The following is a 23,596-nucleotide window of genomic DNA, read 5'->3' as shown; positions in this document are numbered from 1 at the left end:
GTTCGAGGAGGGTCAGTCAGGGTCTCTGCCTGTTAATGATATTCTGAGTGTTCTTTAGCACAAAACACTGTAATGTTCTGTCAAATGTTATCAAGTTCTATGTGTATTACTTTGAATTACTTTAGCTTTCTATTTGGCTTGATACATGGATCAAAACATAAGACACGAGTCTTAATTTAATGTGTTAGGAGTTTTAATGTACAGTGTTTACTCAGATAATGGTGGTTTATGTATTTTGTAATAATTTTTAAACTGTGAGTTGGCATTTATTTACACCATCTGCATTTGTTAATGACGGGAATATTTAGTTGTTGATGTTGGCTCGAATACAGTTTAAAATCGAAGAGATAATCTATTATGCTTTGTTGCTTTTATATATATTATAACGCCAACTGTCACACTGGCAGGCTATATGAAATGGTGCTAAGGGGTATCATAATCTGAGGGGGGGCACCATGGCATTTTTCTAAACTCAAGTTTATCAGTGTAAAAATATAATTATTTCATGTCATTTTTGTTATTTTTAAAAATATTTATTCTGATTCCAGATGAGCTTTCCTTTTTTAATGTTGGTTAAACAAAACAGAAAAAATAAAGAACTAAACAGAGACCTTTTGAACTCTTAGAATTTCAAATAGATATAAACATTCTTTTTTGGTCACTGAAATTATCTGAAGCTTATTTTATCAGCCGAATATTTAAATTCTTTGCACCCACCTGTCCCATTGATAAACAGCAATTTCATTCGAATGCTATTTTGGCAAAACTCGCCACTTCTGTAAGGATGATATGTGTTTTTGAAGTACAGGACAAATAAACTGTGAAATCAAAGTTCAGTACAGATAACTAAAAAATTGCTGATGACAAAAGCAAAGTGATAACATCTGTGTATGGACTGCCTGTGTTCCCAAGCATTTTTAATTCAGAGAAGGGTAGACCTAAGTGCATAATCTGTCAAAAATGTAGCAATATTTTATAATTAACCATATATACTATTCAATCCAATTTGAAATCCTGGCCTACAATCTTGATTACTCAAGAAAGTCTTAAATCTGATAATCGTTGCTTGGTAATTTGTAATTATATAAGACAGTATAAAGAATTGTGGATCATCTGTATGTCACATTATGGCAAAGTCCTTTCAAAAAAGACAACTTGTGATGGCAATATGCTTTTTAACAAAACAACTAGTAAACATTTTGGAAGCTAATCAAGGGGAATAGGACTTATTGTTACAAGATGATGTTTACAGGCCACATTTAACACAGGCCACATCAGCTTTAAGAATTTGTAAACAGGATCTTATCATTAACTTTCAATAACTTTTTTCTCTACCATAAAGTGACATTCTTTACTAATTTTAATGGACCTTTCACCCTAAAATCAAATTTACACATTTTTCTGTTTGCTAGCTGTAATATTCATTAATCCACATTGTTTTAGTGTGAGTTGCCCAATTTTAGAGATTGTTATTGACTGTACAAGCCTACCTTTCTCTTGTTTCACATGGAACTTAATGCTTAGTAGCAATGTCTTTATGTAGACTTTATGTAGCTTCATGTAGTTTTTTGACAAGGAAGAGATCTCTACAGCTAATATCTCCCAAAACTAGGCAACTCACGACAAAACATTCTAGATGGATAAACAGCAGGCCAATGTGTGTCACGGCGGGGTACGACGGTGTGTTGAGAGAACGTACCCAAAGGCAGACAAGGAGAACTTTAAACAAAAGCGAGCCTTTATTCTGGCTGATGGCAGGAGTAAAAACAAAACAATGACAATGTGTACAGCAGATTTTGATGTGATCTGTCCCTTTAACGCTAAACTCAAACCTTGTTTTCAACAGAAGTGAAACATGCAGTCATTTTTAAAGCATTTGAAACAATAAAGAGTCCTTGTGAAATCTGAGGTAACATACAACTAAACCTTCAGAAAATCCAATTGGTGACTGCTTACTATACAGCTGAATATATCAAATGCTTCAATGACAAATGAAAAAAGACAGAATTTATGAACTCAAGGATAATCATACATATAACAATTACAGCTGTAACCATTAGTACACTCATCAAGTTCAAATGATGTCCATTTCAAAGTAATTGCTGGAAAGGACATTGTCGAACTCGGTGCAAAATTGAGGATAAGAACTGTAAGTGCATGGCACTTCAAGGGTATCTCCACAGGTGTGAGCAACAGGCCTTCTGTTGAGCCCAGTTTCAGCATTAAAGCACACCAAAATTTTGTCAACACACATCACAGAAGATCCTGTGCAGAAGTGCAGGATTTTTTCAGCTTTGGTTTCATCAGCGTTTTTGACGTAACGCTGAAGATGGTTAAAGGTTGTCTGTTGTTTCAAATAGCTGCACTAGTCTTTTGCCTGTGGCCTTCTTTGTCTCATACAGAGACAACACACTTTCCTTGTCTGACAGTTTCAGCTGCAGACGTGCCATGGGTGTGGAGAAGCAATCCATTATATAGTTTGGCTCTTGGAGAATGGCCTTATGAGCCATTGTTTCAATGGCAGGCTGCATGTTGTTCTTAGGTGGTAGGAAGTGGGAACCCATCCTTGTAAAAAGGTCAAGCAGGTCCTCTTTATCATTTTCATTCATTGTGCCTTGGAGAGCCTTCTCAACAGCTGATCTCTCAACAGGAGGGAGATAGTTGAGAAACGATGTAATCAGAATGTCTACATCAACTGAGTCCAATCCGTGGATGCAGGCTAAAATGAAAGCCTTTGACAGCCTCACTGGAAAGACACCATGGTCTAGTAAGCCTCTCACCCATATCTGCCCAACTGCTTGCCATTCAGCCTCACTAAAGTCTGGCCTCAGCCTTGGAACTCGTTCATTTTCACCTTCACACTGTTCCAAAAATTGCTCCCAAAATGCAGTGTAAACCTCCCTTGACAAAACTTTTGCGAGATCCCGAGTTACTTTTGCGAGATCTCGCAAAAGTTTGTCTTAATTTTTTTTTCTCCCATGTCCCTTGCAGGGCTCCGTATAATTCATTACTATCAGGATGTCCTAAAAACTTGCTGAAAAGCCTTCAGCTAATCCAAAATACTGCAGCAAGAGTCCTGACAGGGACTAGAAAGAGAGAGCATATTTCTCCTGTTTTGGCTTCCCTTCATTGGCTTCCTGTTAAATCCAGAATTGAATTCAAAATCCTGCTCCTCACATACAAGGTCTTAAATAATCAGGCCCCATCTTATCTTAATGACCTTGTAGTACCATATCACCCTATTAGAGCACTTTGCTCTCGCTCTGCAGGCCTACTTGTTGTTCCTAGAGTATTTAAAAGTAGAATGGGAGGCAGAGCCTTCAGTTTTCAGGCCTCTCTTCTGTGGAACCAGCTTTCAGTTTGGATTCGGGAGACAGACACTATCTCTACTTTCAAGATTAGGCTTAAAACTTTCCTTTTTGCTAAAGCATATAGTTAGGGCTGGACCAGGTGACCCTGAATCCTCCCTTAGTTATGCTGCAATAGACGTAGGCTGCCGGGGGATTCCCATGATGATGAGTTTTTTCTTTCCAGTCACCTTTCTCACTCACTATGTGTTAAGAGACTTCTCTGCATTGAATCATATCTGTTATTAACCTCTGTCTCTCTTCCACAGCATGTCTTTATCCTGTCTTCCTTCTCTCACCCCAACCGGTCGCAGCAGATGGCCCCGCCCCTGCCTGAGCCTGGTTCTGCCGGAGGTTTCTTCCTGTTAAAAGGGAGCTTTTCCTTCCCACTGTTGCCAAAGTGCTTGCTCATAGGGGGTCATATGATTGTTGGGTTTTTCTCTGTATCTATTATTGATACTACTGTACAATATAAAGCGCCTTGAGCCGACTGTTGTTGTGATTTGGCGCTATATAAATAAAATTGAATTGAACTGAATTAAATGGACTGTTTTTCTAATCTGAGCACTCAAAGCGCTCTACACAACTTGTCTCATTCACCCATACTCACACAAGCATTTTTTGCTGTGTTTTTTCTAGCTACCATTCAAAGACATTCATACGCCAATGGACGCACTGCAGAGCAACTTGGGGTTGGTATCTTGCCCAAGGATATTTGTCGACTGGAGCAGCCAGGAATCAAACCACCAGCCTTCAAATTAGCAGATGACCTGCTCTACCTGAGCTACAGTCACCCCAGAGATAATCCCTAAAATGTAAGCCATGCAGAGACCAATTAAACTTTTAAGTAGAAACTCAGAAACTTAGGCACATTCAACTTTGTGGTGCTTGGCTCGACTGTTTAAGCTTAGTATCTTAAACCGTAACTATCTATTTTAAAAAAAAAAAGAAAAAAAAGAAGGTACTTTTCTATTGCAACTTTCTGCTCCTCCCTTATTCACAAGGGGTTGCCAAGTGAAGCCCAAGTGAAGGAGTCCAAGGCAGGGTCATAACATCACAAGTAAGGGTTAATGGGTACATGTGGTTTGGAGCCCTATTGTGAACAGGGTGAGGAGCTCAAAGTAGAACCACTGCTTACTTATTATGTTTACTATGAAAGTACTGTAGCGGACCAATTTCAGCAGCAGCATTACTGCAGCAGCGTGTGTGTGTGGGCAGCAAATAGAAACAAATTGCACAGGTCTATTTTTACATCACCTCTCTGTGTTTCCATTCATCATCATAGACTCGTTTAAAAGAACTGCAGGTAGGGACTTAATGACTGATGACTTGTTTGTAGTTTGCAGATTTCTGCTGCTTTTAGAGATGTGATGACTCACTAGCTAAAATGCTAAATTCTGGATGTTGACCAGAATTCTGGATGTTGTTCCTGATCAGCTTTTTTAGTTGCAGTCAGTTTGGTAATTTAGCAGTCGCAGTTATGTCCCCATCTGCTTTTAAAGATTAAATATGAGACCTTTTTTAAAGATACAGTTTGGCTTGTCTCTGAGAAAACTGCTGACAAAAAGTCACATAAACTAAAGCTCAGAATATGATTATTAAGCGGATGTGAGACGTGTATTCAAGTCTCAAGTTGCTTGAGCTCATCATTATCAGTAATAGTAAGAATGCTGTTAGCTTTATTTTCAATGGAGCTGCTTTGGACATCTCATTCATGCTACTGTTTCATCATGCTTAATTTGCCATCCCTGAAGCTCTAAACAAAACTCCATGACTCTGTGCTCCTCCTAGAGGCCCTCTGTCTAAGAATAAGTATAGCGATAGAAAACGGGGAAAAAAACAGGAATAAGCATTTTCTAGAGAATTTTCTATATAACTCAACAACAGCAACACAGTAACAAAAACACATGCCAGAAAAGTGTAGAATAAAATATGAACAACTTAAAATATGACTTTTCTGCCATGTTATGAATCCATTCCTCACAATATCATACAGTTAGCTTTGGCTTTACAGTTTAAACACAGAGACATGGCTGTGTTATTGTAGCTTCGGTAATAGAACGTGCTGTATGAAGAAGCTGTCTCGTACATTAGGGTGTGTTTCAAAATAATGAAATACACTTTACAGATTGGTTTTCTATGAAACCTGAGTGTTTTCTGCTCTATGAAGGGGACCAATTCAATTCAACTTTATTTATAAAGTGCCAAATCACAACAATGAAACAACAACAGTTGTAAAGACCCTATAATAATAAAGAGAAAACCCCAACAATCCAATGATCCCTTATGAGCAAGCACTTGGCAACAGTAGGAAGGAAAAACTCCTTGTTAACAGGAAGAATCCTCTAGCAGAAGGAGGTTCATGGAGGGGCAGCCATTTGCCACAACTGGTTGGGAGGAGGGAGGGTGAGAGGAGAAAAGACTATGGGAAAGACTCAGACATTAAAAATGAATCGTTAATAAAAATGTGTTCAGCCACAATAATCATTAGTGTTTACTAAATTGTCATTAAGATGTTTACAAAGCATCTGTCACCATTATCTGGGTGGTCTTTGTAAAGTTGTAGCTGATTATTTAGGAAAGTTCATTAAAGAGTATTTGGTGTGTCCAAATGTCTCACCAAATGTGTTTTTGATCGTTTATCTTTGAATATAATACCAGATATATACATATGTACATAACCTGCTTCGTGTACCATTTGGAGTCTCTCCGACAATCTGAGAAGACCCGCTTAACTTCAGCATGCTTCCAGTTTTTTCATCCACAGCACAGTCGACCACGATGATGAAGTAAACCACCTCAAGGTTTTTCAGTGCATCGATCACTGCTAACAGCAGATGCTGACACCCCCCTTGCTGTTGCTCAGTCTTTTATTTCAGAGCAGCCTCTAAAGTCATGTTTTTGGCTTTTGTCTGGGTCTCAAAAGAAGTCAGTTTTCTGTTATGCAGCAAGGGAGGCATTTTTAATTTAAATTTAGGGCTTGTTTTTTGTCATGCCATACCATGAGACACAAAATCGTTAAGATGGAGGACCTAACTTTCTCTAAAAGCGTCTTGTCTGTACTTTACCAGCGTCTGGGTTGGAAAAAATACACATGTACACTTTTAGGCTTCAGTGCTTTCACCTTTCATGCACTTGGACATCAGGAGTTGCCAAACTGACTTGTGGAGCCAGCTCACGCTAAAAAGTTAATAAAAGTTTAACTTTTCAAAAAACACTTTTTTTCTCCAAATTTTGCATAAATGCCTCGAACCAATCAAATCGCGTGAGTGAGAGTGAGGCGGTCGCGTCTCTACTTTGGCATCAAATTCAAGGAGAAGTTGATCACTGATGAGTATTGACCCATCTGTATACGAATAAAGTTAGTAACACATCGCTAGCTTGGATCGTGCTAACTGTTAAACTCAGTGAGATTGCCCTTTCCTGTGAGGGACTGGTTGGTGTCGCTATGACGATGGAGCAAAGCAAGATGGTTCCTCAAATGCAAACACAGGCTATAAAAAAATCGAAGCAAAGCAAAAGCTGAATCTTTTTACTATACTCTATTCACTCTGAGTCTGCTGAATACTTGATTAAATACGTACACCTGTTTACCCCTGCCTACACTGTAAAATCATCCATCTTCATCTGTTTATCCATTTCAGGTTGTGGTGGGGGGCTGGAGCCTATCCCAGCAGCAACATGACAACCTGGACAGGTCACCAGTCTGCAGCAGGGCTAAATGTAGAACATTCAAAACAATTTTTATTTAATAGCACATGTATGTGAACGCATGTTAATGCATTCGTATTTTTTCCTTTTCCAGTTTTCAGACTGTTCGCTCCTTTGCCTGTTGATGTTCATCAAACAAAATCAGGCACAAAATGGCAACAACAGCAGTGGAAATAGCTGCCTGACAAGCAAGACACAGAGAGCAGGAAATCCTCTGCACAGCTGAGAACAAAGCAGGACAGTCAGGTGCACCTGAAGCTGCCACTTTAACTTAACTCTTTCTCAGAGTGGAGAGAACACAAGTTTATCTGATTACTGCTCCTGAAACGTAATCGTATTGAGGCCCTCCCCCACTTTGAACTGTGAAAGTAAGACAAAGAGAAGTTAATGTTGAGTGGAAATTCCCCAGGGGAGACCTGGGTGGGGGTCTCAGTGTTTGTAATATGTTAAGTCTGTTTTCTCTGTTGTGTAGAGGAATTTGGTGTAGCTTAGGTGAGGAGATTACTTTTATGACGGGCAGGAAGTCACGTACACAGAGACACACACACAGTGCTTTGACTGTTATGACGCACCCACACCTACATGCACACTCACTCACGTGCACTCACATAGACACACAGGTACGCGCACACACAGGCACTCACGTGCGCGTGCATACACACACAGACACAGAGTTTGCAGCACAACGTGGGGGTTTTATGATGGGGTCGCTTCTACAAAACTGTGTTTCACAGACAAAGGAGTGGAAGATTTGCAGGGACACCGGCCTTGCACATCTCCCCTTCTAGAAGATGCATGCTTAAATGAAGATGAATAAAGATGAATAAAGGTTTTTGTGAAAATGACTACTGAGTCCAGTGCCGTCTCTGGATGCCCGAGGAATAAAAGAACCGGGGTGAAACTGATTCTGCAACAACTGCGATCGTCAGACAATTATTTTTTGGGCCAAGAGCTTTTTCAGGGTGAAACAACAAATCCTCTTCAGACTGCCTCTTTTTTCCCCCTCAGAACGCTTGAAGCTTCGTTTGACTGAGTACGCCAGTGAACCTGTCATCCCATTTGACAGACTCAGACACCCCTTAGGTCAGTGAGTAACAGGAAGGATTATTCCTCGATGTAAAGCCTAAAGAGTTTTTGTGCTGACAACTGACACTGAACTCAACTGATGTGGCAACTAAACTTCCTCTGTGATTATTGTGAATCCACAAAACTCTTGTCAGTTAAGAGCTTAAAAACAAGACTGTCACTCCTGTATGAGTCACAGTAATATTTAATACAAAGAATTTAAAAGTTCCATATAACTCTGTTCATAACATTTCCATTTCAGGAAATCTCTTTTTTTATATAACAGATTTTCTCTGAAATAGCTGCTCAATACTTCCCAGGAATTTGGTTTTAAAATTTGTATTTGTTTTATAATCTAACCCGATGTCTTTATTATTCTTCGCCTGAATAAAATTTGTAGGTCATTAGCAGGACTTGACTGCATGGCGAGGTGGCAACCCCAAACCCGACTCATGTAAGTTTAAATAAAAGGGTACGTTTAAAAAAAAGTACTTCCAGAACTACTTTTATTGCACCATGTTCATTCACTTTTGAGCTGTTGTAACATGAATCAGATGGCTGAAGTGCTACCTCAGCATGCAGTCAAGTTCTATACAGTCTTGCCAATGACATACTAAATGTATTCAGGTGTGTTAAAGCAGGGACACATATACAAGTTACAGTCCTCGAGGACTGGAGTTCAACACCGCTGCTCTACAGGAACTATCTATTGCTAGAGCTAATGTGGCTAATTTAGCCCCATTAGCTTAGCAAAACACAAGCTAGTGGATGGAAAAGTTAAAGCTACATCAAATCCTAGAAGCCTGATAATGTCTCTGGCTACACCTACCATTCTTTATTGTTACATTAGCTTAAATAGTCATGTTGCAGAAAGTACACTCCCTCAGTTTGAAGGTTTTACATAAACACAAACTGGTCCTTAGCAGACCAAGTGCAGTCTCTGATAAATCGCAAAACATGACATTGTGTCATCATTTATTTAACAAAAATTAATCTAAAATGCAAAAGCAGTGTGTGAAAAACTAAGTGCACTCCACAGACATTAAGTAGCAGCCAGGTGCTGCTAATTAAACAGACTTGAGTAATTGGTCATCAGTGGTTCACGTAGCCTCAGTATGCTGGTACATCTATCATCTACCTCCTGCCTTTGTGTCATCTTCATTAACCTGCTCTCTCCACTGAATTATCCTGAGTGCTGATTGGAAGGCTCACCGGCATGATACTGTATCCAGCCAGGTAAGGCGGGGCATTCAGGTTTGTCGTTGGTTTCTTGGTCCTTCTGTCTTCCTCCCTCATCTCCATCAGCACGGATGTCATCCTCTTCTCCCTTCGCAGTTTTTTGTTCATTATGACCACTGCCAAGGAGCTCATGTAATGTTTGCAGATGTATTCTTCTTTGGCTATCAAAGGTCAAAGTGATGATAATGCTATATATAGCTCTTTAAAATAACAATATGGGATATTTTTTTGGATATAGCTAATTACTGTATAATGACTTTTATTGTGTACATTACAGTTAAAGGTTGTAACCGTTTAAATACATAAAAGGTTTGAATACATACACCGTGTTCCTGTTCTTTAGTTGTTTGTTTTTGGGAAACAAAATAAAAAATTGTTTCATGTACATTAAAATGTGTTTCAACAAGGCAAATAACAAGAGTCTGCACTTCGCACTTGTTTTTATTGCTCTACAAAGATCTTCATGTACTTTTAAAAAGAACAAAAAAACTAAACCAAATCAAACAAAGATCTTTAAAAAACTATTTCCTTAAAAGTAAATACTACCCAGAGAGGGAGCTGCCTTGATGAAGGTTTGTGCTCTCGTGGTGCCTCTTGTTTTTATTATGAGCTGATTAGCTTATTAGCCTTCGTTGTTGCCTTCGTTGTTGCCTTCTTTGTTACCTTCTTTGTTGCCTTCTTGGCTCTCGCAGCAGGTTTCTTCTTGGTAGACAGGGTCCGCTCTCGGATCAGGTCTTCTCTCCCGATGTCTCACCGTCAGTCCTATTTTCAGTTTAGGTTCTTTTACTTTAGCTTAGCAATATTAGTTTAGGGGAAAAGCCAGAATCCGACAGCTCATTATGTGGTGGGTTCATGGTCTTCTTTCTCTTTTGTCTGTTTTTGCTTGGGCACCCAGCTCCCTTATTCGTGTTTGTTCTTTGTATGTCGCTATATTTTCATTATTAGAAGTTTGTTAAACTGGAGTAACATTGTGGCATATATATCTTATACTCCTAGATTCCTGGATTTAGGGAGCATAATAAACAGCAAGCGTGAGCACCTCTGTAAAAGCAGACATTAATTCCTATTTACAGATGACATGATGGACTTTGAGATTATGTAATTGCTCACAATTCACATTACAGCCAATCACAACACATCAAATGAGTCTCCCCATCTTTAGCATGAATATCGTAAAAACTTTATGCAGTAAAAAGCTTTTTTTATGCTTGAGTAGGAGTTCCAGGATGAATGCTTTTCATTCATTCATTCATTCATGCATTCATTCATGCTGTAATGTGATCAAATAAAAGACACTGACTGCACACTTACCCTGTAATTAGAGCGTCACGGATGACAGAAATGTGGAAAAATTGTGATCTTGCAATGAGGCATTAGTGATGCATGTACTTATGCAGACAGCTAATTAGCTAGTCAGACAGAGATACAGATGGTTAAATATAATGAAAAGGGCATGAACATGTGACGAGCAGTTTGCAGGTGTGGCCCCACAGGGACCAAACAAGCACAGCGGTGCCTTGTCTGTACTCTGTCTCTGTGATGCAATCGAAGCCAGGCTAAAGGCTATACTGTTTGGATGGAAACAGTAAAGCTTGCTCAGAGGCTGAGCGGTTAAATCAGGGGTTGGCAACCTGCGGCTCCGGAGCCGCATGCGGCTCTTTAGTCTTTATTTTGCGGCTCTGGGTGGTTTGGGAAAAATAAATTAGAAGTATTTAACTGAAGTGTATTTTATTTGTGTTTAGTTCCTTTTTAACTTGTAGTTCTAAATTGGAAGATTATTGTGATTTTGAAATATAAAAATAAAATTATATTATATTATTTTTTCATCGCTCAAAATAAGCGTCACACTCGCGGAAGCCAGTATACCCGCCGAAACGCCGTGCATTTATTGAGACTTTCGACCCCAGGTAGGCCAATTATGGATCTTCGGATCCACATTATGTCGGCAGCTGTTCTCCACCGTGAACTATGTTAAAAACAAACACCGCTCACGCCTCACAGATGACAGCTTACAGTCCTGCGTAAAGATGAAAGCCCCGATTTGCAGATGCTGTGCGCACAGGTTCGGGACCATAAGTCTTATTGTAAACATACCACGGCAGACCCGACGATGTTTCCATGAACATGCTTTTCAGCATCTCTTTATTGACCGCTTTTCACACACAGTTACTGCACGCATACAGCCGGCTGTAGCTTTGCAGCTCACAGCCCGACAACACAACAGCAGAGAGAGCGCAGACTTTAAGGCGGCGAGGCGTGATTGCGGGTGCCGCTCAGTAGCGTCCGACTCCCATGCAGCGGCACCGCAGACCACGCCCCACCACACACAATAACCAGGTAAAATACATATTTAGGCAGAATTTTGTAAATATCTATTTTTTTTCTTTTAGCAGCATAGTGCTTTTTTTCCAATTACTTTTTAAAAGTCAGGTCAAGGCTCCAAAAGCCCAAAGGCGATATGAGGGTGGAGGCTCACAACAGTTTTTTGTTTGCTACATGGATCATTTTAGTTCAGCTGGGTGTCTTTCCTTTCGTTATATTTCTTTAAGAGTTCAAAATGTGTTAATAACATAAATAAAATGTAATTTTTTCTGTAGCACTTCATGGATTTCATAAGCAACACACCTTAGTTGGTCTGTGGATTCTTTTAAAAAGCAGTTAAAAACTTTTCTGTTCAAACAAGCCTTTTGTTGATCTACGTATTTTATATTCTTTACATTATTTACATTTGATCTTTTACATTGTGTATAATGTCTATTGATTGTATTGTTTATTTTAATATTTGTGACTGCCTGTCTGTGAAAAGCGCTTAATAAATAAACTTTACTTACTTACTTTAGTTGTTCACACAAAGCATAAAGCTAAAAAAAAAAAACAATATATACAGTGTTATCTTCATTTTAGATTTCAAAAAGTATTTGCGGCTCCCAGTGTTTTCTTTTGCGTGGAAACCGGGTCCAAGTGGCTCTTTGGGTGTTAAAGGTTGCTGACCCCTGGGTTAAACGATCAGCTGCTGACTTCTTTGTACATGTAGTTTGTGACGAGATGTTGGGCCCATTACTCATTTCCTCTGAGTTTGTTTTTCATGCAGTTAAAGTAAAAATCCCATTTATTTCAACCTAGCTTTTTTTCCCCATTAGTGTGCTATTTGCAGCTATAAGTGTAATCCTAACCTTGAACCCTTCATTTCAGTTGTAGAATTCAGGGTTAATGAGGAGTCACCAAATCTACAACAACCTAATCTCCAGAATATTCATCCGCTTACACTGGTTTGTTTATGTGACCAATGCTGTTCAAGGTCAAACTTTCTAACTGCTTGCCCAGTTCACTTCACACTGATTAAAATGACCTAGTAACTTAAAGTTCAGAATTCATTCTGAACTCCATTTGAATTTTTAATGATCTGCTTAGAGCTGTCCTTTTTGAGCAGAACACACTCCAACCCTCCATGCAACCGTCATTCATAGTGTAGTCCCACAATGTTGTGACTTGAGGCAAGTCCAGATGTGCCATGCCATGTGACAACCTGTTATTACCACTATTACTACAGCAACTGCTCAAAAACGAATGAAAGTTATTAGTATGTCCTGAAATCACAGATTATCACGACTTATATGAAATGTAAAGTAGTTAAGTTCAACGGTGGGTAACGAAGGTTTATGAGCAGGAACACAATATGACAAAGGACAGAGGGAAGACTGAAACTAAAACTGACCACACACGATGCAATCAATAAATCACACACACAACTTTTCATTTATTTAATTAAGTAAATGAAAAGTTTTACAGGTGAGCTCACTTAGGGTAAACACAAGTTGGAAGTAAATCTAATCTAAGGGATGAAGGAAAACCAGGCAATTAAGCACAGACACATGAACTCAGACTGAAACATGACGAAGGACAAAGGAACACAGAGGATTTAATAGAAACAAGAAGGACAAATTTATTTTACTAAACTAAAATGCCTTAGAACTATACCATTTAAATTCAGTTGTATTTATATAACAGCAAATCACAACTGTCACTTCAAAGGTGTTTTATTTTGTAATGTAAAGATCTGACATTAACAGAGAGAAAACCCCGACAAACAAATGACCCCTGATGAGCAGATGCTTGGCGACAGTGGGATGGAAAAACTCCCTTTTAACAGGAAGAAACCTCCAGCAGAATGAGCCTCAGGGAAAGGTGGCCCTGTGCAGCAACCTAAATAAGAAACAGAACTCAGTTCAACCACTGATGCTATGAATTACTAGAAAGACACCAAAATAAACTCAATCAATCAAAAAATACTAACAGATAACCAAGAATCAAGACTCAAACAAGACTTTGCACTAAACATGCAAAAAGTCATGGGGTAATTTCTAATAATAATCATAATGATAACCAAAACAAAGGAAACTGAGTAACTTGAAACTATGGGCCCAAGACCCAGGACCACTTTTAACATACAGTGATAGAGTAACAAAAGCTATAGCAAGTATCTAACAGGATTGCCTGCTATGTAGATGTGGATCATAGATGATCTCTTGGCTTTACATTAATCAAACACAGAACATTTTCCCAATGCATGTTGTACACTTAAAATATTTAAATGCATTTTAAAATATGGGAGAAATTCAGGGGAAAAAAGTGTGACAAAAAGTGTGTAGTTGACAACAAGAATTCCCTGAAAGAGAAATTAGCCTAACAATGACTACAAATGGCAACACAATGCAATACACTCAAATAAATGAACATATAAGTGCATAATCCTGCACCTCTTCTCTCGTTATAGTGCACAATGACAAATGATATGGGACTTTTGTAAAGCTGTCAGTGTACTGTCACCTTCACACTTCACACTGGATAAATATGCATTCAGCAGTGTTGACCTACATGGGCGGTAATTAGTCATCCAAATCATATTAGCAGGGATATTTGGTGTAGTTATCAACTATGAATTCTTTTCTTCAGTGAGACTGATATTGGCAGCTTTCTTTCTGTCCAGAGCATTAATTATTGAGCCAAGTGTGCAATTTATCTTCATCAGTGCAACAGGACTGATGATTTTTACTTATTCACTTTATAACTTACAACATATTTTTACAAGAATTAGCACACTCTTATTATAGCAGTGGGGGCAGAATAATAAAACCTTGAGCTTTGTACAATTCTAACGGTTGTGCTTGAATTTCATGTCACAAAGGAACCCTGATTAATTCTGAAAACCATGCAAATAGATGAGTGTATGAAACTTGCTATTGTTTTTCAGTGATTAGAAAGCCAGTACACTCTGTCCCTGCAGAAATGCACCCTCCAAGAGCTAAATGCTCTAACTGAACAAGAGTAATCTGAGGGCCCAATAAAGTACAAAAACTGGACCTGACACATTTTCACCATATCTTCAACATTTTAAAGTTACAGTTTAGGATCAATCAGATGTAAAAAGAAACAAGATATAAATTCAAGTTCTGACTTCTATCCATCCATCCATCCATTTTCTTCCGCTTATCCGGTGCCGGGTCGCGGGGGCAGCAGCCTAAGCACAGAAGCCCAGACCTCCCTCTCCCCAGCCACCTCCTCCAGCTTATCCAGGGGAACACCAAGGCGTTCCCAGGCCAGCCAAGAGATATAATCTCTCCAGCGTGTCCTGGGTCTGCCCCGGGGCCTCCTCCCGGTGGGACATGCCTGGAACACCTCACCCAGGAGGCGCCCAGTAGGCATCCTTGTCAGATGCCTGAACCACCTCAGCTGGCTCCTTTCGATGTGGAGGAGCAGCGGCTCTACTCTGAGCCCCTCCCGGATGGCCGAACTTCTCACCCTATCTCTAAAGGAGAGACCAGCCACCCTTCAGAGGAAGCCCATTTCCGCCGCTTGTATCCGCGATCTCATTCTTTCGGTCACTACCCACAGCTCATGACCATAGGGTGAGGGTAGGGGCGTAGATCGACCCGGAGTGGGCACTCCACCCTGACTCCTAGTCCGCCTTTATTCTCCCTGGGCCTGGTAGCCCTTGGTGCAGTCTTACCCTGCTGCAGGTGAACAACAATAAAGTTTTGAGTTGTCAGCAAGAATAAGAAAGCACTAAACAAATGCCAGTATATTTGTCAGTGTATGGATGCAGAGCATTAATCTCTACTGAATTTACTGCCTTTGTTAATGTCCATTTTTGTTTCACTACATTAAGGTACAGAATTATCACCACAGTTTCCACACTGGTCATCAGGGCCTTGTGCGAGCCATTGGTACTGTCTTTCTAGGCGCCTATGTCTGAACCTCAGACCCATTTCCAAAACAACAAACACAGAAATTCAACACATTTTCAATAAAAACACAATAGAATTTGAGGCATTTTAGAATCAACCTCGAAGGATAAAAGTTTCAATAAACATGTTCTTTTGTGTTATGCTGCTTTTCCCAGGCAGTCAGTCCAACAGTCATTTCAGTCTCTAATCAAGCGCAACTCTGAGGTACTTGCACTTGATTAGAGACTGGATCATTTCCCCATAAACGAAGGTGGGTTGGCTTGATGTTTTTCTTGGTCTTTGCTGAGGACAACACTGCCTCATACCATTTAATCAAAACATTTGCCCATGCTCTTGGACTTCATTGTGTAAGAGGCTCACTAAATCTGTATCAGTTTAAAAAAAAACGTCTGTTTGGAAAAGAGTTTTTCAAAAATTGGTGTACAACATAAACAACAACAGAGCTAAAACACAACCTTGAGGGGAAGTGGTCTACTTGACAGAAAGCAGAGTTCCTACTCTGACCTGCTGCTTGAAAAATTGATAATCCATAAACTCAAACAAGATGGAAAAAGTTCTTGTTCAAATTTATCTGTTAAATACTCAGTAAGATTATGTTAGAAGCAGGTAAAAAAGTCATCTCATGTGGCGAGAGGACTCCTATATGCAGGTGAAAAATAGACAGGACCCACCAAGAAATGAGCCGGAGTTTTTGTTCACAATGAAGATCCTATCCACATACACACTCATTGAGAAGAGAAGCCTCTGCAGGCACAGCCATGTGCATTTTATAAATACCCCAAATACCTTCTTTATTCAGATGCTGCTCCAGGGCCACCAGGGTGTTGACGAAGACATACATTAACAGGATGAGAAAGCAACCAACAACTTTACAGTCACAACAAACTCCGCTCCAGCAACAGAGTGGACAACCAATTGTGCTGATGCACCAGTTCTTCAGGACTGCAGGATACCTACTACTGAGCAAGAAGTCAATGAAGTTTGTAAAGGTGTTTTAAATGTGAATCGACTTTCTTTCGGCATAAAAAAGTTTTAAAAAATGACATCCATGAAAATGATAACAATGATAAAATAAAAAAGAAAAGCTTTGTGTCTCCTTTAAGTCGATGTGCTGTTATCTGTTATCTATCACTCTCCATTCTTTTATTGCAAATATCCTAATTAACATAGTCCTTGTGTTTCCACTTCCTGTTTCAGCAGTGTAGTTCTCTGCTTCAAGGAGGGGTCTGGTTTAAAAAGGTAGCTGCTCCAGTGCACATCCATTGATTTAAATACTCACTTCAGCTGACCTCCCTTTCAGAGAGGTCTCTGGTGGATAATTTGTGAAAGTAGACGAGCAAATGAGACGCAGACAAATTGCTTGCTGCTGCACGGATTTGCGTCATAGTGAGCTTGTGATGATGACTTTGTTTTGAGGCCGCAAAAGAGGTGAGCATTATTGTTTCTGTGTCTGTCAGCAGAAAATGAAATTATAATTGTGTCTACTGTTGTATGAACAACCTGCTATGCAAACATTATTCAAATATATTCCACAACAAACCATGTTAAAGGTTCAGGTAAGATAATCAAAAATTAACTCTTGGGTTTTTCATAAATATCAGAAAATATCAAGTGATATAGACAAGGACATATCTAAATGGGAAATCAATCGGAGAGAAAAGGTTGTAGTCAAAGATGGTTGTGCTATAACAGTTAAAACTGTTATTTGCACATGACTCTCAAGAGGTATTTACAACATTGGACATGATAAAACTGCCTGTTTGTGGAGAACATTCCCACTGGTTGGCAGTGGCTCCTGGAAGTTACTGGCCGTCAGAAATCAGCTGAAACCAAAAACCTCCAATTAATTGCTTTGGTAGTTTTTCATGTTTGTCTGCAAATACTTGCTAACTACTAGTTTAGTGGCCATAGTACAATGCAAACCAGCAATGGAGATTAGTTGTCCCCTAGTGCTAAAACCTTTTTTCAAAAGGTAGCTGGCCAGTGTTTGTCGGCAAGTCTGTTACTGACATGGTCAAAGGAGCTTGCAAAGAAAAGCGTCTGGACTTCTTTAAGTTACTTGAAGACGTTTCACCTCTCATCCGAGAAGCTTCTTCAGTTCTAAGGTCAAATGGTGGAGAGTCCCAGATATAAACCTAGTGGGAGTATCCCCCCACAGAGGGACAAAAGGACCCCATGATGATCCTCTAATCGCCTGAGCCAAGGTGGGAAACTGGGTGTGGGCCAGGATTTCGGGTGAGCTCATTGAGAAACCTGGCCCCACCTTATCATGCGAATTCCTGAGGTCAGATGGCCCAGGATGTGAGTGGGCGTTAAGGCGTCTGGGGAGGGAACTCAAAACTGGATTATAGATGGCAGAGAGTTGGTGTCGTAAACCACCGCCTCTGTTCAAAGATGGTCGCTCACAGTGGACGTAGATGGCTTCTTTCACTCCTCTTTCAAACCATCTGTCCTCTCTGTCCAAAATGTGAACATTGGCATCCTCAAAAGAGTGACCTTTGACCTTAAGATGCAGATGGACTGCTGAGTCTTGTCCTGTGGAGGTGGCTCTTCTGTGTTGTGCCATGCGCTTGTGAAGTGGCTGTTTGGTCTCTCCAATGTAGAGGTCTGGGCATTCCTCGCTGCACTGTACGGCATACACCACATTGTTAAGTCTGTGTTTTGGCGTTTTGTCTTTCGGGTGAACCAGTTTTTGTCTGAGTGTGTTGCTGGGTCTGAAATGCACCGGGATGTCATGCTTGGAGAAAACCCTCCTGAGTTTTTCTGATACACCGGCTACATAGGGGATGACAATGTTGTTGCGTCTGTCCTTCTTATCCTCCCTCACTGGTGTCTGATCTTCTTTTCTGTGCCTCTTTGCTGACTTTTAAGAAACTTACCCTGGATCCAGATGAAACGATGGTGTCCTTTAATGTAGTCTCTCTCTTCACTTGCATACCCACCACGGAGGCCGTGGAGACTGTCAGAAAACGACTACAAGAAGACAGCTCCTTGGAAGACAGGACCAACTTCATACCCGATCAGATTTGCACACTGTTAGATCTCTGCCTTACCTGCCTAAGCAGCTCAAACGCTCAAAAGTTTGGTTATACTTTACGAGAACGGATGACAACAGGGCAACTTGCAATACTTGAAAAGTAGATGTAAAAGCATTTGCTCACAAAACACACAATGACCTTAAATGAATGTCGTGTTTTTAATTCCGCTCCGGACTCGTGAATCTCAACCCAGCAGCAGCGGTAACGTTTGCACGTCCTCTCCTGTTAATGCGGCAGGTAAATAATCAACTAACAGTGGACATTATGTTAGCACGATCTGCCTTATTACAAAACCTGCCATTACTGTGCATTTAGGTGACCATGATGAGAGAGACAGAGTCTGGCTCAGATGCTGGCAGTTCTCACTGCAGTCCACCGGTAGCGTCTCCTTTCAGGCCAGGATAGACGAATGTCACCGAGCAGTGACTAAGTTTGTGGTCAAAGGTTTGAACCCATTTGCCACGGCAGATGATTTTCTGTAAGTGAATGTGTTTAATTGTAGGCAGGGACATTAATGGATATTCTTGTGTAATTGCTACAGAATAATTTATGTTATACTTTGTTATTGCTACAGAAGAATATTTATTTTATTATTTTACATTTACAATTTTTTTTCCTGGGGACCCTGTGATACCCCATGGAAGAGCTGTAGGCTGGATCTCTTAAGATGTCACTGTTGGGTTTGTAAGGCCATGTTACTCCTAAATGTCTGTCTTGTTCAAAGAGAAGATATAACACAAAGTTCAAAGCTAATCAACCTTAGTGTTCTCCTTTTTAAAAAATAATAATCGATAAAGAATCGAATTGTTAAACAGAATTGAAAATGGAATCGGAATCGTGAGAATCTTATCAATACCCATCCCTATGCACGGCCATGCTCACAAGCGCTGTTTCTGTCCCATCTCTTATTTCCTGCTGTCTGATCTCGTAAAGTCTCTTTTGCTGTAAGTAATCATAGCTGCCTGAGTAAATCCTTCTTCTGCACCAAATATCATTTGATCTTCTAAAAGTGCCTCAGGCTCAATTAAAAAAAAAAAAAAACAGCAACCAAATTCTCAGTAGACATTGTCAAAATCTTTATGCTTAAATATCAAGGATCAGGTCAGAATGCAAAATTAGCTCATTCTTCTGATCTTTTTGTTAGAAAAATCTCACAATATCCAAGTTTCCTTAATTATAATTGGCTCTCCCTGCAGCCATAACAATAAAACTCAGTGTGAAGAATGTGAAAGTTTAAACAAACTCGCAGAGGATACCACCACACCTTTAAAAATATAAAAAATATTGTGTTCATGTTATTGAAAAGAGCTTCATGCATTTATTTTGTGAATCAAAATCGCACATTAGCAGTCATCCTTTTTTTAAATGGCCAGTGATCTATTTTTGTAGTCCTGTTTGATTTGTCCTTTTTATAACTCACATGGTGATGTGAGTGTGATGGTCTGGGGCTGCTTTGCTGTTTCAGGACCTAAACAATGTGTTAGGATGCCTGGGTCGTTGACCCAGGGTTTTTGAGTTTATTGTATTATTTATAATTTCTAGTCTTTGGGTTTTCGTTAGAGTCATGTCTTATGGTTTGTCTCTGTGTAATCCTTAGTTGCTGTCTCCCCTGTCCGCTATATCCCCGTGTCCAGTCAGTGTCTGTGTCTGCCCTGGTCCCACGTCTCTGTTCCCTCTGTTGTAGTGCCTGCATGTGAGTCTGTGTCTTTTGTTCAGTCTGTGTTATGTGTTTCCTGTTTTACTTTGAAGGTCTGTCTTATCTCAGTGTGTTCAGCTTACGCTTCCTTGTCTCGTCAGTTCTGATTTGCCCCAGCTGTGTTTCCCTCCTGTTGTCCATTCCCTGATTCCTCCCTCTATGTATTTAAGCCCTGTGTTTCAGTTTGTCATTGTTGTGATCTACCCTTATCTTGCTGTGTGTTCTGTCTGCGTAGGTGTATTTTGTATTCTTAGTTTTGTTACCCTTTTGAGTTCAGCATTAAAGCTGTTTTGAGTTACTTTCTGTCTCCGGAGTCTGCACTTTGGGTCCTTCTCCTGCCTGCACACAGCCGTCACATAACACAATGTGCCAAAAATCCTAAAGGAGAATCAGTTGGTGCCTTGAAGCTGGACACCAGCAGGTCCACCTCTGAAACATAAAAAAAAAAAAAATCCATGTGAAGGTTTTGAAGTAACCAAGTCCAGACTTGAGATGCTTTGACATGACCTTAAACAGACCGTTCATACTCAAAAACTCCCCAGTGGCACCAAATTAACAAAGAAGAGTGGGCCACAAATGGTTCCCAGCAACGTGAAAGACTCATTTCCAGTTATCGTAAAAACAGTTACTGCAGGTCTTGCTGCCAAGAGTGGCACAACCAGTTTTTAGCTTTATGGGGTAATTACTTTCCACACAGAGTCAGTTAGGTTTGGATAGATTTACTTAATAAATGAAATCGTCCTTTAAAAACTGCATTTTGTATTTCCATGTGTGTTCTTTGTCTAATAGTAACATTTATTTGATGGTCTGAAACAGTTAAGTGTGACAAAGATGCAAAAAACTAAAAAATCAGGAAGAGGGCAATGATCAGAGCGAGACCGGAGCCTGGAAAGTCCACTAGCAACTGACTGTGAGCTTGTAAATCAGGCTGCTATATGTTATGCTGTTATGTGCAAAACCTTAGAATTGACAGAAAGTGTATTGTATCAATTACCTTTAGGGCATCAATACTATTTTTTGAAGTTCTGTGTGTGTTCGGCCCAATGTTGAATCAGAGTTCTGTATTTTATGCCTTTCAAAACCCGAGAAGTATGGGAAATAATGGGCCTCCTGGTAACTGAACACAGTGTAAATTTTGGACTGACTATAGTATGAGCATTCAGGATTTTAATTTTTTTTCCCACTAAGAACAGCTGCCTTCTGTGAAAACATTTCTAATAAGAACCCTGAGACCAAACCAAAGCAGTGTAGTTCGAAATTAAAATAAGATGAAAGACCCCCCAGAAGTTTTTGGCTCTCTAGTGAGCCACAGGAGGAACTGCAGACAATCATTCCAGAATTAAGTTACTCTATTTTTAAATGAATGCAGTTGAAGGGAATCTCAAGGCTCCAAGACAACAATCATACAATTATTAGTGCCTTAATAAAAATAACCATGGTTAGTCTTTTTCAGTGAGTGGTGGTGCTCGTGTCATGTTATAAACAGAGGCCTTTTTTGATACAGTAGAAAATCTACTGCTGTTGATATAAATGCTCTACATTTACCTTTTCAAGCCTTTTCACTGGTTACCCTAATTACAGATAATAGGCTTTGTTCAATGCATATTATGTGGCTGGGAACATGATGTTACCTGTTACAGTATTAAAGCATCGCACCAACTGCATTAACAGCTCTTACTCTCCCTTGTGAAGGTAAGAGCTGATTCCTACGTCACTCTACATAAGAGGAATTCAAATGATGAAACTTAAGGTTTGTATCATGTTTTAAGGGCGTTGTCACATCTGCTGTGTTTAGTCTTCTTAAGGCAAGTTTATTTATATAGCACAATTCAACAACAAGGTGATTCAAAGTGCTTTACAGAGACATTAAAAAACAAAAACAAATAAAAAGCACGATTTAAAATTGATTGAAAAAAACAGGAGATAAAATCAGAACAGTAGATAAAATCAGTAGTTAAAATGTAAGTTTTAAGCTTAAAAGTGTGGATTTGGTGTTTTATTCAAATGCAGCTGAGAATAGGTGAGTCTTCAACCTGGATTTAAATAAACTGAGTGTTTCAGCTGATCTGAGGCTTTCTGGGAGTTTGTTCCAGATATATGGAGCAAAAAAGCTGAATTCAGCTTCTCCATGTCTGGTTCTGACTCTGGGAACTGACAAAAAACCGGATCCAGATGACCTGAGGGATCTGGAAGGTTCATACTGGGTCAGGAGGTCACTGGTGTATTTTAAATCAAACTCTGGTTCATTTTCCAGTTGTGTGCACTCGGATGCAACTGGAAACAACCACACAAAGACCCTTTGGAGGAAGTCTACTAGATGTGCTTCCAGATGAACTCCAGACTGTCCATTTATGGTGTGAATGGGATCCTACCTCGACCTAAACCCACTACCAGGTGTACGGAGTAAGTTTAAGCTTCCAGGGGAAACAGATGCTTTGTATTGGGGGATGTGGAAACGTATTATAGATGTGCAAATGTCTTTACAGGCTATCATAAAAAAATACACAAGTCTTTATGTCAACTGTACTTTAATTTAACACCTTATAACAACACAGAAATTTTTCATATTTTCTTATAATACAATATTAATTTTTTTTTTAGATCAAAGGGAAACTGTTATACAGCACACCACAAACATACAACATATTCAGTTTCCCGAGAACAGTACCCCAAACCCAAACCCTACAAGTCCCTGTCCCTTGTGGCTAAATAATCATGGTAAGTTATGATATACATGCAACCCAATTTGGAGGAGGTTATGTCTGGAGCTTCCAAAGTCCCAAGATCCAAATTGAGCATCTGCACATCTGTCAGAAATAGACCAACTCTGTTTCAATCACAGAATAATTGGTTGGCATGGGCAGGGTTCAAAGTCCCTTGTCAAGTTAACATTATTCTCCAAGGGTTCCTTTGTTGCCTTATTAGCAGCACCAGTGTCTGCTTTAGCTGAAGGCCTAGCAGACAGCTATCGGCTACAGCTGCCTCTGTTCAGACACCTGCCACTCAAAGCAGCCATGTTGCTAACCCCAGTATCCAGATGAACGAGTTATAAAATACACGCCCTGTAGTGGTATTTAATGGTAACAAATTAAATACTAGTCATCCCATATTTTGGATAAAAGCCGATACGATTAACTGGAAATAGTTTCTTTCTTATTTTTGTAACAACACATGCAGTCTTGTTTAGTTGGGAATTTTAACATTGGAATTATCTTATTTTTGAAGTTAACCTCAAGCAGAAGAATGAAAGTTTTT

General features: G+C 39.7%; 1 pseudogene; it reads right to left on the bottom strand.

Moving 5' to 3' along the window:
* Nucleotides 1-2,074: 2,074 nt before the first annotated feature.
* LOC148101716 (uncharacterized) lies at nucleotides 2,075-9,470 on the bottom strand (annotated as a pseudogene).
* Between the last annotated feature and the right edge of the window lie 14,126 nt (nucleotides 9,471-23,596).

This window comes from Neolamprologus brichardi, chromosome 8, assembly GCF_056152115.1.
Source record: "Neolamprologus brichardi isolate AB-2024 chromosome 8, ASM5615211v1, whole genome shotgun sequence".
Lineage (NCBI taxonomy): Eukaryota > Metazoa > Chordata > Actinopteri > Cichliformes > Cichlidae > Neolamprologus > Neolamprologus brichardi.
Note: the sequence above shows the minus strand (reverse complement) of the source record. Positions and strands in the feature narration are given on the sequence as shown.